This window comes from Xenopus laevis, chromosome 3L, assembly GCF_017654675.1.
Source record: "Xenopus laevis strain J_2021 chromosome 3L, Xenopus_laevis_v10.1, whole genome shotgun sequence".
NCBI classification, from domain to species: Eukaryota; Metazoa; Chordata; class Amphibia; order Anura; family Pipidae; genus Xenopus; species Xenopus laevis.
Genome location: NC_054375.1, coordinates 115405662 through 115423409, shown reverse-complemented (window position 1 = coordinate 115423409; position 17748 = coordinate 115405662). Strand labels below are relative to the sequence as shown.

The window sequence follows — 17748 nt, the reverse complement described above, 5'->3', positions numbered from 1 at the left end:
TTAGTGTTTGCGCGCTCCCAGGGAGTGAATGGATCCTCACAACTGCTTCCTCCGACGCACCGTGACACAGTTTTCCACGCCCCCTCTTCTCTGGACGGTGGAGGCATCCCTGGGTTATGGTGTCAGCCACGTCCATTTGCGTGTATGCAGGATTACTCACGGGCAAGTGCAGCGCAGTTTCTAATTAGTATTAACTATCCGGTGCGGCCCACATGAATGAAATATAGAGCGGCCCCTCGGGCATTTGCCCGACCAGAGACATTGCCAGTCCGGGCCTGTTTCGAGCCCTTCCAGCCCTTTATCAAGCTTGATAAAGGGCTGGAAGGGCTCGAAACGTCGCTTAGCTTGAGGCACGAATAAAGTTCCAATTTTTTCACCATAATCGGAGTGCTGCTGAAGTATTTTCTTGTACGTGAACCAGACCTGGGCAGACAGGGTCACAGACGGCACCCGACGCTGCAAAGAGCGGTGAGAGAGTGTGTGTGTAGCACTACTTTGTGTTTTTTGAAAGGTATGGGATTAGTTATCCGGAAACCCATTATCCAGAAAGCTTAGAATTATGGAATGTCCATCTCCCATAGACTCCATTTTATCCAAATAATTCAAAACGTTTAAAAATTATTTCCTTTTTCTCTGTAATAATAAAACTTTGTAACTAATCCGAACTAAGATATAATTAATCCTTATTGGAAGCAAAACCAGCCTATTGGGTTTATTTAAAGTTTACATGATTTTCTTATAGATTTATGGTATGAAGATCCAAATTATGGAAAGATCCATTATCTGGAAAACCTTAAGTCCCGGGAATTCTGGATAACAGGTCCCATATCTGTACTTATTTTGAACATTTTCAAAAATAGTTGCTATTTAGTAGGAAGTGCACGTAACATATTTTAAAACCTGTCAATTGCAGCTAGAGCCCCCCTGTTTGTATAAAGGCAGTTTAGAACTATGTATGTGTTTTGCAGAAGTGACAACCCCCCCACTTAAAAAGTTCTGACCCACTGGTTGTTCAGTTTACAATAAGTTACTATGTTGGTTTAAACTGCAGCTCCTGCCCCTAAAGGAAGGTATAGGGGTAAATTTATCAAAGAGTGAAGTTCCGCCACTAGAGTGAAATTCCGCAGCTCTTAATTCATTTCTATGGGATTTTGAAAGGCGTATTTATCAATGGGTGAAGTGAACGTTCACCCTTTGATAAATACGCCTATAAAAATCCCATAGAAAAGAATGGAGAGTGGCGGAACTTCACTATTAACTTCACTCTTTGATAAATATACCCCATAGTATTCCATGCATAAAGGCGCTCTGATGTGACAAACTTGAAGCAAGATTTGTCTATATCTTGCTTAGTGTCTCCTCTGAATAGGATCTAATCTATTCACTTGCATCTCTTTTTCTTTGTAAGCAAAAACTTTAATATCTGTTTTCCATTTCTGAAACTAATATTTGTTGTTAGGTGGAGGAATAATTCAGCAAAAATGTATGCAGGGGGAACTTCCTTGACTTGAAAGAAACGGAGGCACGCTTCATACCTTGTGGCTCATTCCCCATTATTCTCTTGCTTGCAATAGTTTCTAGTAGAGTGAAGACTATAAAAAATATTTCAAATATTGTTTTTTAGAGAACCTTGTCGCTGAAGGGTAGATAGATAGATAGATAAATGCTGACAAATTGCTTGTGTATTTCACCCAAAAAGGTAACAACTGAAGTGATCAAAATGTTTACATTACTCTAGTCTGGTTTAAGCCAGAAATGTAAGCAAATCCAATACTGTAATGAATATGAACCCTGCAGGAGTACTGACGTGGGTATAATCAAACGTTTGGGGGGGGGCATACTATAGATTATCTAGTACTTCACCCTAAATAAGCAATAGGCTCCAAACTCCTGTTTTCATTCATGTTTGCACTCAATCTTCATCCAGCCAATCTATACCTTTACGGCTTTCCTGAGCATTTATAGGTTTGTTCATTTATTATTACTACTTTACCAAATGTCATCTTTCAATAGAGCTGTTTACTAAAATGGATTAATAAGGATCTTGCTTAAATGCACGTAGCTCTGCATTACACTTTTATAAGCAGATGAAACTGATGAGGAATAAGCAGCACCAGATGTTAAACTGCAATAAGTGTTTAAAGGAGAACTAAAACTGAACTAAAAGAATAGGCTATAAATGTTGTACATTATGTTTTAGGTTTCTGTGCCAGCCCAAGGCAACCACAGCCCTTGAGCAGGGAAGATATGTCCCTACAAAGTAGCCCCAGTAGCTCCCCTTTTCTGCTGATTCACTGCACATGCTCTGTGCTGCTGTCACTTACTGACCATAGCGGCCAACGTGTAATATACTGTATATAAATAATAGAATGAATATAAGGATGATTAGTAATTAATACAGATAATTACTACATGGCAGCACAGAAACCACTGCAACTAGAATCAGAATTTAAAAAATTAGCCTTGTAGCATCAGCTTATATTACAGGCCAACCGAATTTTCTGCTTGATAAATTGCGACGACCACTAAGCTTAACTTCTCAACAGCTGCTCAGAGCCCAATGACCATATATATCTGCATGTGTCCCAACATGGCAGCCTGCACTGGAAGCTTCCTCACAGTGCAAGTTTTTTCTCCTTCAATGAGAAAAAGTTATCTCATGGCTTATCACGTGAAAATTCATGGATGAGATTCAATTCAAGAAGAAAAAACTGTTCTCCAAATTCAGTTCCAGTTTTTCCCCATAGTCTTTAATAGAGTTTTCACATGATAAACCAAGAGATTTTTCTGAATTTAATTGCATCTCAAATTGAATCTTGTCCATGACTTTTCGGGGCCCATTCACTAAATTCGAGTGAAGGAATAGAATAAAAAATACCTCGAATTTCAAAGTATTTTTTTGGCTACTTCGACCATCGAATTGGCTACTTCGACCTTCGACTACGACTTCGACTTCGAATCGAACAATTCGAACTAAAAAACGTTCGACTATTCGACCATTCGATAGTCGAAGTACTGTCTCTTTAAGAAAAAACTTCGACCCCCTAGTTCACACCTATTCGAAGTCGAAGGATTTTAATATGCCAGTCGAATATCGAGGGTTAATTAACCCTCGATATTCGACCCTTAATACATCTGCCCCTTCATGTCATAAACCTTTATCTCACTGAATTGAATCTAGCCCTTTGTGCATGAGGCGACAACAACAAATAGCAGATAGAAACCGAATGTGATAAAATGATCAAAGAGTAAAGGGAAGATTGCAATAAGGGGAAGATTTAAGAATCTACGCTCAATGGATTTGGGCATTCAATTGCAGTAATTTTGAGTGAGCCTGGGAAAGCAGCCGTATCTTTATTTTAAGATTTCCATTTTCATGGAATACCCTGTAAGAAAGTTTCAAAGGAGTTCTCACAGCACTTTTGTGTTTATTACCTTGTTCCAGTGGTCTGACTCTCAAACATATGGACACATCAAAACACAATTAGTTTCTGTAAGTAAGGGGGGCCAGCACACTCTACAGATATGCTGTCATAACCTTTTACTGTCCCATTCCACAAGAGCAAAGTTTTGGGGGTATCCAGCTGATGAAGGAAACATTACTGTGGAATGGCACAATAAATACCTTTCACAGCATATTCTTATTGTGTCCTGGCCCCCCTTATTTATAGAATCTGGTCAAGGCAGAAACCCATTTAGAGTATATAGAGTTACGGACTCACTCTACGATATGCACATGGCACTAACAACACATGGTACTGTGTTTCCCATTAATTTTGAATGATTGGGGTGAATATTTGCAAATCATTCCATGTACTATTTCCATTAATGAAATAAAGAAAACAAACTTACACTACATAAACGCTTAGGGGCAGATTTATTAAAGGTTGAGTTGTATTTAACCCAAAAATTCGAGTTTTCGAGGATATTGTACACTCAAAATTTTTGGGTTAAAAAAAAATAGAATTGTTTGTGTTTTTTTTTTTAAAAAAAAAGGGGATTGTTCAAAATTTATTATACCCCAAAGCTGGAAATAGTTTAAAACCGAAATTACTCCAGCTAAAAACCTGTCAAAGCCATGTAGAAGTCAATAACAGTGGCCCTTCCACCATTTGAAGATGTTTGTAGCCTTCATGATGTTCTGGTTTTTTTTGGTTGGTTTTGCTAGTAAACTTGATTAATTTGAGTGATTCGAGTTTTTTGGGGGGGAAAATAGATTAATTCAAATTCACTGATTCAAGTTTTTTCCATTCAAGTCTTTTCTTAAATCGGAAAACATTTGATTTATAAAAAGGTATAAAAAAATTCACCAACCTCTAAAACACGACCTTTGGTAAAGGACCCCCATAGATTAGGAAAAATTTTTCCAAACAAAGATAATCTTAGAATGTAGAAATTTAGAAGAAGAAATTCTAAAATCAAGTCAATGTGATCAGGCACATGATTTAAGACCTAGAAATATCTCAAGAAATGCGGAAAAAGAGCAATCATGAAAGCAAAACTTGAAAGTGGCAATATATTAACTGTAACAATAGATGAAGGCTAACAGTGTAATCTGATTAAGACTGGAAATATGTTGGTTACACAGGCAACTCTAAAACATCTAATAGATTAATGAATTATTCCCTCACTGTATAACTCAGACAGTGGAACTGTGAAACTCAAACCAACATTCTGAATTCACAAAAATAAAAATAAAGTCATATGTGTACTGTTTTGATAATGTGTTGTGTGGTTTAAATAGTGATTAACAGATTTAAGATTTGGCTGCTCATCACTTGTTCTCCCAAGGCTCTATTTGTATGAGAATATATTGCACCGATTGTGGTACAGCCAATCTACAGTTCTTTTATCAGTAGACTTTACTTTCATCAGAATTCCTTTATTTTTTGATGTTTATATATCTATGGATTTGTTTTGCAATTCAATGTTATTATTGCTGAAATCCACTAGAAAGGAAAATTGGGGCAACACAAGCAGGAGAGGTGCAGGCTTGAAAAGGAACTATCGCAAAAATATAAATATAATATAAGCTTCATCATGCTAAAATAAGAACATTCCTAAATATAATCAATTAAAAATTCTGCACCATTTCTAAAATAATAATGTTTCAACTCACTATCCCCTCTCAGCATCTGTATCTCTTCCAAGCTGAGCACCAGTAAAAATACAAGGAAAGTTGATACTTTATTGGATGTGGGTATCCTTTATTTCCTTAATTTAGCTGAAATCCTCATCCAAGCTATTTAGGAGTAAATTTATTCACTTTTGACTTTCATTCACATTTTTTATTGTCTTTTTTTCCCTACAAACACATTTTTTATCTCCAAATCCTGCCAGGTTTTAGAATAAAAAATTGGATAAAAATAAATATGACAGTAGGAAAAATTAAAATCATAGAAATAAAAAAAGCAGGTGAAAGCAAAAGTAGATTTTGCAGTTAACTTGAGTGTGAATAAATATTCCCCTTTGGGTTCTACTGTTCTATTGCACAAACCATTTAAAAACTCTCCTACAAAACAATAGATAATGCCAAATTAAGAGAACATATCCAAAAATGCATATAATATATTTTGCCACCGATAGTGGCAGTATTATTTGTTCTTTATTATAAAAAAAAAAAATAGTAAAACCTCTAAAAATAAATAGAAACCTCTAAAATACATTCACATATATACAAAGTTAATGGTAATCCAGCCTGACTTTGTGCAGGGAGCAGAATCAGAGAAAAGAGTCTGCTAACCACAAATACTGAACAAAGAGAGTGGAATCACTTCAAGGACACAGCTGGAACACAATGTCACATGCAGAAAATTACTGATAAACACTAATAAGGTCATATTGCAACAAACAATTACTGAGAACGAAAAGGAGTAAAACCCCTCTCTATCTAGTCACCCACCAATTATTTATAACTCATTGATTGATATGCAGCAATATCTGTATTATTCAACTGTTCAGCATCCAATGATTGTGAATAAATTAAATAAATAGTTTGAATTAAAAGTTTGTGATTCGTTATTACGTGATGGTGTTAACCACCAGAAAGTGATTACCCAATTAAGTGATCAAGTACAAGCTACTGTGTTATTATTACAGAGAAAAAGGAAATAATTTCTAAAAATTTGGATTATTTGGATAAAATGTCTATGGGAGACAGCCATTCCGTAATTCGGAGCTTTCTGGATATCGAGTTTCCGGATAAGGGATCCTATACCTGTACTATATTTTGGCTTAATTTATTATTTTTTATATGTGCAGGTACCTTTATTTAATACTGGTCATTGAAGTCATGAATTTTGAATAGAATCGGCACTAGCACTTTAAATTAATCACTGAATCATTTATTTTAGAATAAAGCAATTGATGAATTGTTAATTAACTGCACATAGCACTTAATTGGGTAATCACTTTCTGGTGGTTAACACCATCACGTAATAACGAATCACAAACTTTTAATTCAAACTATTCATTTAATTTATTCACAATCATTGCATGCTGAACAGTTGAATAATACAGATATTGCTGCATATCAATCAATGTGTTATAAATAATTGGTGGGTGACTAGATAGAGAGGGGTTTTACTCCTTTTCGTTCTCAGTAATTGTACAATAATCAGATAATTATACCTCTCTCTCTCTCTCTCTCTCTCTAGAAAGTGAATTTAGTTTTAAGTAGGGTATACAAAACAAACCTTCTTCTCGTAGCAACAAACAATTATGTTATGACATCAGAGTCATGTTTTTGAGAAGCAGTAATTCATGAAAACTTAGCCCATTGCTGCCCATTATGCAATATGTTTGTATATGTATATAATACTGAGGTACAGCTTGCTTGTCTCTAGTTTGAAAAATTCCTGCTGCGAGAGAACATATAAAAAACACAGAGCTAAGAAGTCGAAACAGACAACTATTTCAAGTGAAAAGCAGATAAATGGAAGGGTAAATCAGCACATCCAGTATACATAAAGATTCCCAACTTGGCCAGTTTGCCAAATTTGCAGATCTTTGTTCACTTCAGCCACAACCATGTGCTGGGCGATATTGGGATGATCCAATCACTGGGCCCCCAGCAATCAACTGGAACATAAAGCAAGTCTAGGCAGGACAGTTGGGCAAGGACCTCATCAATGTAGTCCTCATCTGATGGAAGTTTCTAACCTGCTCATTGCCAGATATCAGTCATGCAGTCCCTTAGGTAGGCCTCATACATGACCAATAAGTTACTAAATCATTCTGGAGAGGCAGAGTTGGCAGTTTATGTCAACCTTAGTCCCATGACATATTAAGGTTACTGTCAGGTCCCAACAGGTCAGGCTCAGGTTGAACCGACATCTCCTCTGGCCAATGTCCCCACGCCAGTGCCTGTTACTAGTGAGGGCGCATGTTCTAATGCGCGAGCTCGTGCGTTTTAGCACTGGTGCACGTTCACATGGCCGTGCGCGTCCAGACGCAGGAGCCGGTTTTGACGCAAGCGCGCATTCACATGCGCGCGCGCGTCCAGACGCAGGTGCGCGTCCAGACGCAGGCGCGCGTCCAGACGCAGGCGCGTGTTCTGACGCAAACATGCGTCCTGGGGTTAAAAGGTCACTCAGGCCTAGGCTCAATGCGAGGTGATCGTCTCTACTGACACTAAGCGTATTTACTACTGATGATTATTCTGATTACGACTACGGCTTGTTCCTGACTATTCTTCTGATTATCCCTGGATTCCTGTGTTTGTTATTCCTGATCTCGACCTTGGCTTCCCTGACTACTCTGCTGGATTTCCCTCAATTGGCACCTGCTTCCTGATCGTTCTCTCTGTATGACCTGGCCTGTTCCTGACTTCGTCTCTTCAACTGCAGATAAGTGCTGAGTCCTTATTACGAACTGTTATTCTGTGGGCTCACTTAGCACTCCTGCTATTCCTTATCTGGGCCGTCCTGTACCAACTTTCAGGACGCAACTCAGTGGGAAGCGTGGGGGAGGCTCATACCTTCAGACTCGCCTTGATACTTGACAGTTACTGAACCCCAACCTGACTCCTAATATCCTCTTATTTTAAAGTATATAGTATATCTGATTTGTTGCTTTTGGCAACTGCAATTGTGCAGTTCAGTTTGCAAATGAGACCTATTGTGTTCAAAGGTATTATGACTTTAAGGATTGCAGGGACCCGAGTTTGTTTATTGAAGTCAATAAGATACAAGAAGCCAATAAGATTTAATAATTTGCATTCAATTTAAGCATTACGGAACACCCCAATTATCATCCCATGAGACGTAAATGTTCTATGCCACTATCTATTGTCACTGCAACACAAATATTTCCATCTAACCAATGAATCCTATTAATGAAATAACCAGACTGAACACCAAACCTTGTTCAAAATAACAATAACCAGAGGTCACACCTTTATTAAATTTAATTTAACCAAGGAGGAGCCCAGAGCCCTTTACCCTGACTGTACGATCACAGTCTGCTAACCTGGGCAATGGACACATCCCTCTGGTGCTTACGCTGTCTTGAGCATCCCCCAAAGACAAGCCTGGAGCCCTTTGCCCAGCTCCTCCTGTTTGCTCTTTTATGAGTGCACCACATGGTGGTCCATATTATAGATTTCTGTGCAAGCCTGAACTTATGATCACCGCCTGCTAAACTTAGCATAGCCCCCACCCTCTGCAGCTCACTGTTCTGCCACATTCTGCTGCTGAGTTCTGATGTACATTCAGCCACTCCTGTTTGTGACCTCTGTCCTCTTGAAGAACTGAACCTATACAGTTTAAGGGATTAGGAGGGTGGAAAAAACACAAAAACAAAAAGCTTATCTTGCCCAGTCCCTCCACATCTCACCTTTTAAACTTTAATTGCCTCCCCTTCTATACCTGCCTTGAGCCAAGGGAAGGGTGTTGAAAACAACCAACCAGAGAGATCCATACCCCCTCCCACTGACAATTAGCAACACCTAGCCCCAAGAACAATAGGTTTCATGGGCCTCTATTTAAAGGAACAGTAACACCAAAAACTGAAAGCGTTGTAAAGTAATGAAATATCATGTACTGTTGCCCTGCACTGGTAAAACTGTTCTGTTTGCTTCAGAAACACTACTATAGCTCATATAAGCAAGCTGCTGAGTAGCAATGGTGGAAATTGAAAAACGGCTATATGGCACAGGATAAATAATGGATAACAGATAGTATTATGTTCTATAGAGATTATCTGCTATCTGCTGTGTAACTTGAGCCTTTTCTCCTTTGAATAGCTGTCCCCATGGCTACACAGCAGCTTGTTTATATAAACTATATTAATGTTTCTGAAGCAAACACAGCAGTTTTACTAGTGCAGGGCAACACTGCATTATATTTTTATTATTTTAAAACAATTTCATTTTTTGATGTTACTGTTCCTTTAAAGAATTTCAGCCATCTTGAGCCATAAATGTTTTATGCCGCTATCTGTTGTCACTGCAACACAAATATTTCCATCTAACAAATGTATCCTACTAAATAAATAACCTGGTTGATTACCAAAACCTGTGGAAAACAAGAGGGACCAGAGGTCACCTTTATAAAAAAATTTGTATATTAAGTCCCCTCCACAAAATGCTGCCCAGCTGATATCACATGCCATTTTTTAAGAGCATCCACCAAGGAAGAGCCAAGAGCCCTTTGCCCTGCTCTCCCTGGTTTCTTTGTTCTCAGTGTACCCCATGGGGGTCTATACCACAGATTTCTGCACAACCCTAATCGTACATTCACAGCCTGCTAGCCTGGGCATAGGACTCTCTGGTGCTTACACTGACCTGCCGCATTCCGCCAATAAAAAATCAGACCTCCTTACCTATGGTCCAGCATCACACTCTTTTTTACCCCACTGCCAAACCATTGCCATTGACCTCAAAGTGCTAGCTGTGCCTCTGGATCCAAAACCTTCTCAATGCATGCCATCCTGTAAATTTGCATTGAAAATATCCAAACCAATGTCTGAGAAGTGCACTCCATCCTGCCTATACAATCTTTGGGCAATCGCCCAACAATTCATATCAATGTTCCTTTCCCTGCATACATTTGTGGGAAAACTATTTTTGACAAAACAATTTGTGACAAAGTTAATAACACAAATGTTTCAATCCAGCTGCACCAACTCAAATACTTGGGTCACCCTTTAAATATACATGTTTTTGTGTCCTGATGTACTGCTTGATACAATCATTCATCTTTCTAGTTTCCTTATTTGCTCTCTCTCTCAGATGCAGAAGTTGCTGCTCATTCTAAACAAATGATTACTCAGTTTATTACTGTCCCAACCAACCACTGAACATAACCTTTTAAAACCTCACTACAAACTGGTATCTGGGTAATGCTGTACTATACTTATGTCTTAGAAATGGACCAAATTTCCACACTGCAAATTCCTGTATAAGTTTCCATGTGCAATTTGCAGCTTGTTGTTGTATAATTATCCAGTTAACTTTGTTTGACTGACTATATTTGACTTTGACTAAGCATTAGATGATCTTTCTATATTCTGATGTCTGCCTTTTACGGCCCTCCTGATGCCTTTTTGTGTCAATTGACCTGCCCAAAGTCCATAAAGCTATTATGAATTGTACTATTGCTACTTCCTCATACATTTTTCCTGGAAGTTGAGCTCTTTATCAATTGCATGGCCCTTGTACCCAAACTGCCCAACTGTAGTGGAAATGTTCACCACTGTTTCTGTACATATGGTGCCACAGTGAAAAAACCTGTACCATCAAACCTGGACAATGGGTCTGCAAGTATGTAGGTGGCTCTAAAGTATTGTGTTGTTTTCAAAACAGCTCCATACAAGGTACCCAAATGAACTGATTGCTATATACTGTATCTGTGAAGATTCTCAAGACCTGCAATGTTCAGGGGTAAAGATTCCCTATATTTAAGGACTGCTTAGCTTGACCTCAAGTGTTTCCTTAAAATGGACTCTATGGTAGATGCCTAATTTGGAGATACCCTATCATCCCCTAATTTGGAGATTTCTGAATATTGGGGTTTTCCCGTACCAGTAATATTATATATGTGCAGTGAGTAAACTATTCAATGAATGTTCTGCTTTCCAATAATTCTTTTTTTTACTGAGCAGTCTTGAATTTTAGTTAAACAAAACGGTGGAGGAAGTAATGAGAAAAACATGAATCCATCAAGTACTTTATATAATGGAAAATCCTGTGTATTTTTTAAAGTAAAAAAAGACGTTTTTAATAAAAGCTCTAAATATTTGGCTCATTCTGAATACTGTGGGGCATGTTAAAAAAATATGAATTTGTGAGGGAAAACCCCCTTATTTGTGATTTCCCCCCCCCGCCAAATTCTCAAATTTCTTAACTTCAATCACACTGTCACAGCGAAAAACACAGTTGCCTTTTCTCATGGGAAAAAACCCAAGATGAAAATAACACATATGCTTGAATGTTGAAAATAAACTTTGCACCGACTTCTATGGCAACTTGAAAGGTTTTTGATGGCAAGATTTTCCTTTTTATGTTTTTGAAGGTTTGCAGACGATGAAAAAAAATTGCCCACAATTCGAAAATTGTAGCAAAAAATCTAATTATAATAAATGAGCCCCAAAGTGTTAAACAATCATATCTTAATGTCCATTAAAAGAACTGTAAAGTGTGCGGTTTATACACCGAGAAAGGCTAAGCAGAACTAAAGGGCAAGTAGCAAAAGTGCTACAGGCTTAAGAAAATTATATTTTTTCATATGTTTTGCAAGCTGGCTTGGTAAGGACCTCATGATATACTGTGCAACTGACTTTAGAGATTCCCAGCCTCTTCTATTTATCTGCACAATTTGTATTTGCTAGCCAAAAGGCATTTTATTTAAAGGGCCACTATTCCCTCAAATTATCCAGCAGAACAGTGCTTAAAACAGATGAATAGGTTTGCCTGGACTAGTTCTCTCTTTGTACAGAAGAGGCCACCTCCTCTTCTGGCTTCTTGATGTTAAGGTGGCTCCTGTTGAGTTTCAAAAGTAGTAGTGCAGGAAAGAGGAGTACCATCACTTGACAGGCCAGATTTTGGGCTGATCTGTATACGGACCTTCAGAAATTCAGAGGCAACACATAGGGGCAGATTTATCAAAAGGTCGAGGTGAATTTTCGAAGTTAAAAACTTCGAATTTCGAGCTATTTTTGTGTACTTCGACTAGGGAATAGTCCAAATTCGATTTGAATTTGAAAAAAACTTCAAAATTCGAAATTTATCATGAACTGTCTCTTTAAAACTTCGACCATTCGCCATCTAAAACCTGCCGAAGTGCTGTTTTAGCCTATGGGGGACCTCCTTGAACCTATTTGGAGTCAATTGGTGGACTTTTAGAAATCAAAGTTTTTTGGGGGAAAAACTTTGATTCGAATTCGATCAAATGCGCTATTCTTTCGATCGTACGATTCGAATACAGTCGAAAAGGGAACTCTTCAACCCAAAAAAACCTTTGACTTCACTTCGGTTGGTCTTTTTGAATTCGAATTTCGAAATATTTTCAATTCGATATTCGACCCTTGATAAATATGTCCCATAATATTGATTTTTTTTTTAAGAGTGCTGCAGGATGTTATACTGGTTGCATAGAATGAATGAAACCTGCAGGCTGAGCCAGTAATCCTTTCAAAAAAGCTTGATGGAAAATAAAGCAAATGGAAAATAAATATTCCTTAAACCCTATTGACACCTTTTCTGGCACTTTTTTTTAGTTTTACACTGCTGGGGGCATATTTGCTGAAGAGTGAAACTGGAGCTCACTACAGTCAGATAGAGAGAAATTCCACTGCTTTCTGTTCACTTGTATGGCATTTTTTTAAATGAATATTTATAAAAGGGTTAAATCCCCCCATGATATATATGTCCTTGTGAGTTACTGCATGGTGGCATGGGGAAAGACCCGAATGTGTACACGATACACATTCTTGGTCCTCGCACACCCTACCCTCTTGGCTGAATAAAGCTGCCTGGTGCTTACAGGTAGAGGTCCGGCCACCTCCCAATGTCAAGCATACTTGTTACTCCACCTAGTGGGTCTGGGAATTACACATATTGATGGCCGACTAGGAACAATAATAATGCAGACACAATCTCTGATAATACACAATAACTTGCTCTTTTTTCCATAATTAATGTTTTTTTATTCTTAAGCACTAGCATATTAAATTAAAATGCAACTGTGATCTGGTCTAAAAATTACATTTCAATGAGGCTGAAAATCTTATTACTTTCCATTGATGGATGTGTTTTTTTTAAACCACAGCTGCTACAAACTTGTAAATAATTTTATTAAAAAGCAAGGATGTAATTATAGAGCAAACAGACCCTACAACTGCTAGGGGCCCCAGGAACTATAAGGACCCAGTGGGACTTTGACTGATAAGCAGCTGTGATATATGTTTCTGGGAAATGTCTTCTTCCAAAAGTTAAGGGGCCCAATAACTAGTCATTCCACTGCTGAAAAGTTCATGTAGGAGATAGGTCATATGAGGAAGTAAACAGATTACAACATAAACAATTGATGTTACTCTATTACTCTAGCAGTTCATATAAATAGTTCCATTAATAAATAATTGGAACCCCATGGTCAGTCCAGACCACAATAACTGTTAATCAGTTCTATATTTAATGTAGGTCATTAAAAATGAAAAAAATTAATCATTTGGTAGTCAATTGAAATTACCGTTTGATTTCTTTATTCGTTGGTGGTCAGTGTAATTTACCCTATGTTTGAACCTTACACAAACAGGCCAGGCCATTAGGTGCTCAACATATGCTCTCCAATGAAAAGTCACACTTCAATTTCCCCCAAGTCACCAGAGAAGCTTTTTCAAACAGACAGTTTCCAAAATGCCAGTCACCAGCAGCCTTACCTGTCATCTCATCCTGACATGCCAGCTGCCTCTCTTTCTTATATGTCTCATACAGTGCCGCATGCATATGTAGCGCTACATAAATAAAAATATACATACATTTATGCATATTAAGCGTGTTCTAACTTGGAACACCAAATTGGAATCAGCCACCAGAGAATTTACATTGTAAGATGATGCTGGTTTGTCTGTCCCATCAAGCTGTTCTGCATTGTCATTGCTTGAAATATAAGTTAAATGATATACAACTCCAGGCCGCCCTCAAGGTAAAATTTGACTGGGAACATCAAAAATATCCTGTAACTTAAAAATTTCATATAAAAATAGAAAAACATTTTTTTAACAGGATATTTTTGATGGTTTGCATTTTGCCTTGACTGGCCTTGTATGTTCCCCATTATCGAGGATATTTTTGACTGTGCCCCTGATCAAAGTCACCCCTGTTCCAACCTGATAGCAGTCCTGGACACAGGCTCAATGCATGCCCCACTACAGGAGACCACTGCAGAATGGTGGTAAATATGAGGGCCCAGCACCATAACAACCATTCTCCAAATGGAACACATCCTCACTTACCCTCCTCACCACCGTGCTCAACCTCCCAATCCTCTTGGGGAGAACCACAGGGTATTCTGTATGTTTTCTAGCAGTAAGTAAAGAGATCCAGCAACACCTCCATATGTACCTTATCCTTTTCATGTTTCCATATAGAACTAAAGTTAAAGTGACCCTTTAATTCAAAACAATAGAAGGAACAGGTGCTGTGCTAGCTGGAAGCCAATGCCTATCTACACATGATTTTACTTGGCATTCTCCAAACCTATTTACACATACTGTAACTGAAGAGAATACTGAATACTATCTGGTCCCTGCAATAGTCAGCTGTTTCTGTTTTTTTTCTAGGAATTCTTAAAATGATAGGTCCCCTTGAAGCAAAGCTCAGAGTATTACTTTATTTAAGAATCTTCCACAGAAGAGTAAATATATGTAGTGCTTTTGTTCAAATATTTGCAAGCAGTCCTTATAATGAAAATATGCCTGGTATTCACTTTCTGTATAATGACTGACTGTTACAGCTTTCCGTAGGTGTCAGAAATCCCATAATGCACTTACAGCATATCTTTAAATCTCAGGAGCGGCTGGGGGCACCCCTTTTACAGATACAAGCCATCACACCCTCCTGGATCACAAAGTATGTAACTGCTTCTAAGGTAATTTAGCAATTAACTATTACATTTAACATTTAATAAAAAACTAATTTCAAGCTACAAACTAGTTAGTTACACATATTGTTCACAGGTAAGAGAAACAGCAGAGAAAGTTCAGTGAATGAGGTTGGAAGCCTAATAGAAAAGAGGTGAAACCCGTCTATAGGGCCATTCACCCAGAATGTGAAACCAGGTTAGTAGATTTTAACACAATAGCAGTAATTAAATACATTTCTTCACAATGACCAGTCTTGAAGGTTAACCCTGGGCTTCAATAAGAATATACCATTAATATATTTTCACAATGGATACTGTCAGTCTGTGGGGAACAATGGTTTACACATAGGTGAGGCATAATTTATCCCTCTTGTCTGTGTTGGTACTGATAGAACAAAGAGTGGCCCAGAGGGACAAGAGATCTATATCCACAAAGCAAAGCGAGCAACGCTCTGCAGAAACCGCTTTCACCTGAAGATTATTTGCACGCAAACTCCCAGTTTGCAGGTATACTCTATTCACAAAATTTCCTTTTGACATGCTAAACTGTCTCACCCAGAGACATTCACTTACCCCATGTCATGATGGAAATAATGATCCATTTTTGGTTTTAAGACCTTCAATTCATGTAAACAGGTATCAGGTTTAAAAATAAATCCAGGACTGGATCCTTATCATCCTAACAAAATGGGGTTAAAGGAGAAGGAAAGGCATATTTCATTAGGGGTGCCAAAAGTTAGACACCCCCAAGTGCATATACTTACCAGAAATCTTGGGCCTGTGCTTAGGGTTGCCACCTGGCCAGTATTGTTACTGAAAAACCATAAAAACATAGGAAGGCCGGTATTTTACCAGAAAAGGTGGCAACCCTACCGGTGCTCCTAAAAGCAGAAAACTGCACCAGTCCAAGGGTTCTTCCAGCGAGCACCACTGAGCAATTGCTTCCTTCTTCTTTCTTCAAATTTCCCATGCTACTGCCCTTGTGCACCCTTGCCAATAAGGAAGAAGCCAGAACCAATTGCCAGAAGTTTTCTCCTGATAGGCAGTGGTGTAACTACCCGTAGGTAGGCCCTGGTACAGGATGGGCACCCCCTCCCCCTGCTCAGCCACCCGCGATAACCATTATTGCAGCTCCAGTGGGCCCCAAGGAAGTTTTTACACTGCTGATAGGAGCACCAGACTGGGGTTTCAAGTAAGTATATACAATCACTTGGGGGTGCCTAAATTTTGGTACCCCAAAGTAAATACAGCCTTTCCTTTCTTTTATATGATATTTCTGCTTGCCTGAAGTGTATTGTGTATTATTAGCACAACAAAAAGAAATATGTGGGCATGTAATAAATTACAGGTATGGGACCTATTATCCAGAATGCTCAGAACCTGGGGTTATCCAGACAATGGATCTTTCCGTAAATGCAGCCTTTTCTTTCCTTTAATTGACATTTGTGCTTGCCTGAAGTGTGTTCTGTATTATTAGCACAGCAACAGGAAATATGTGTGCATGTAATAAATTATAGGTATAGGACCTATTAGTCAGAATGTGCTGGACCTGGAGTTATCCAGACAATGGATCTTTCCCTAATTTGGATCTTCATACCTTAATTCTACTAGAAAATAGGAATGCACCAAATCCAGGTTTGATTCAGTATTGGGCCAGTATTTGGCCATTTTTTGAAGGGTTCGGATTCGCTGAATCTTCATGCCTGGCCAAACTAAATTCAAATCCTTAAAATCACCTGAGTTTTTGTCACAAAACAAGGAAGTGCGCCAAAATAGTTGGTTCGGTGGATCCCTACTAGAAAATCATGTAAACATTAAATATCATGCCTATGATTAAGGGATTGTATCCCGAAACGTGTAGGGCGTTGGATCCTTGTAGGAGCCTGCAATAAATTTGCTATTTCCTTGAATGGAGTGCCGTCCATCTGTTTGGTATTGAATCTACGTGGAGCGGTGGGGACGCTGTGAACTGAGCACCTAACAGGGAAGGAGAGGAGCAGCCAATGGGAGGGTGAGCTTTGAGCGGTTTATTCAGTTTGAAATTAAACATTAAATAAACCCAATAGGCTTGTTTTGCTTCCAATAAGAATTAAGTATATCTTAGTTTAGATCAAGTACAAGGTACAGTTTTATTATTACAAAGAAAAAGGAATTAAAAAAAAAAATGTGGATGATTTGGATAAAATGGAGTCTATGGGAGATAGGCTTTCAATAATCCAGAGCTTTCTGAATAATGGGTGTCCAGATAACATATCCAATACCTGTATTAGAATGTCCCTTTGTTAACTGTAACCTTACTTTTACTCTAATGTAATTTAAAAACTGAGATTACACATAAAGCTTCCAGTAATTTAAAGTAAAACATAAGAAAAAGAACTATAAAGAACAAGCTGAGGCCGGCGAAGCTGTGTATTTGCAGTAGTTTATTTAAACTGGAGGGTGAGTTTCCATTGCAAGTGTTTGTTAGTGTCACGGTGTTCCATTAGGCAATGTTCTTTCTCTGAAGGTTGCTTCTTTTGTCTCTTGTTGCAGACCCTCTTTAAAGAAAATGCAGTGTGATTCCGGACCAGAAAGTACAAAAATACCTTACCTTGATCACGTGAAACTAAATGATCCTATAAACATTTTACAGTTGTTTGACCAGGTGCTTAACAGTTTATTTAAG

At 38.3% G+C, this 17748-nt stretch overlaps 1 long non-coding RNA gene across 3 annotated transcripts; it reads left to right on the top strand.

The window, feature by feature from the left end:
* The first annotated feature begins 428 nt into the window (after nucleotides 1–428).
* Nucleotides 429–17700, top strand: LOC121401561. 3 transcript variants are annotated; one of them, XR_005966357.1, is made up of 5 exons: nucleotides 429–468; nucleotides 15012–15089; nucleotides 15178–15279; nucleotides 15476–15590; nucleotides 17616–17697. It is a non-coding gene; the product is annotated as an uncharacterized LOC121401561 (long non-coding RNA). The 3 variants fall into 3 exon arrangements; XR_005966356.1 differs by having other exon boundaries at nucleotides 437–468; nucleotides 15012–15070; XR_005966358.1 differs by lacking the exons at nucleotides 429–468; nucleotides 15476–15590 and having other exon boundaries at nucleotides 14934–15070; nucleotides 17616–17700.
* The last annotated feature ends 48 nt before the right edge of the window (nucleotides 17701–17748 follow it).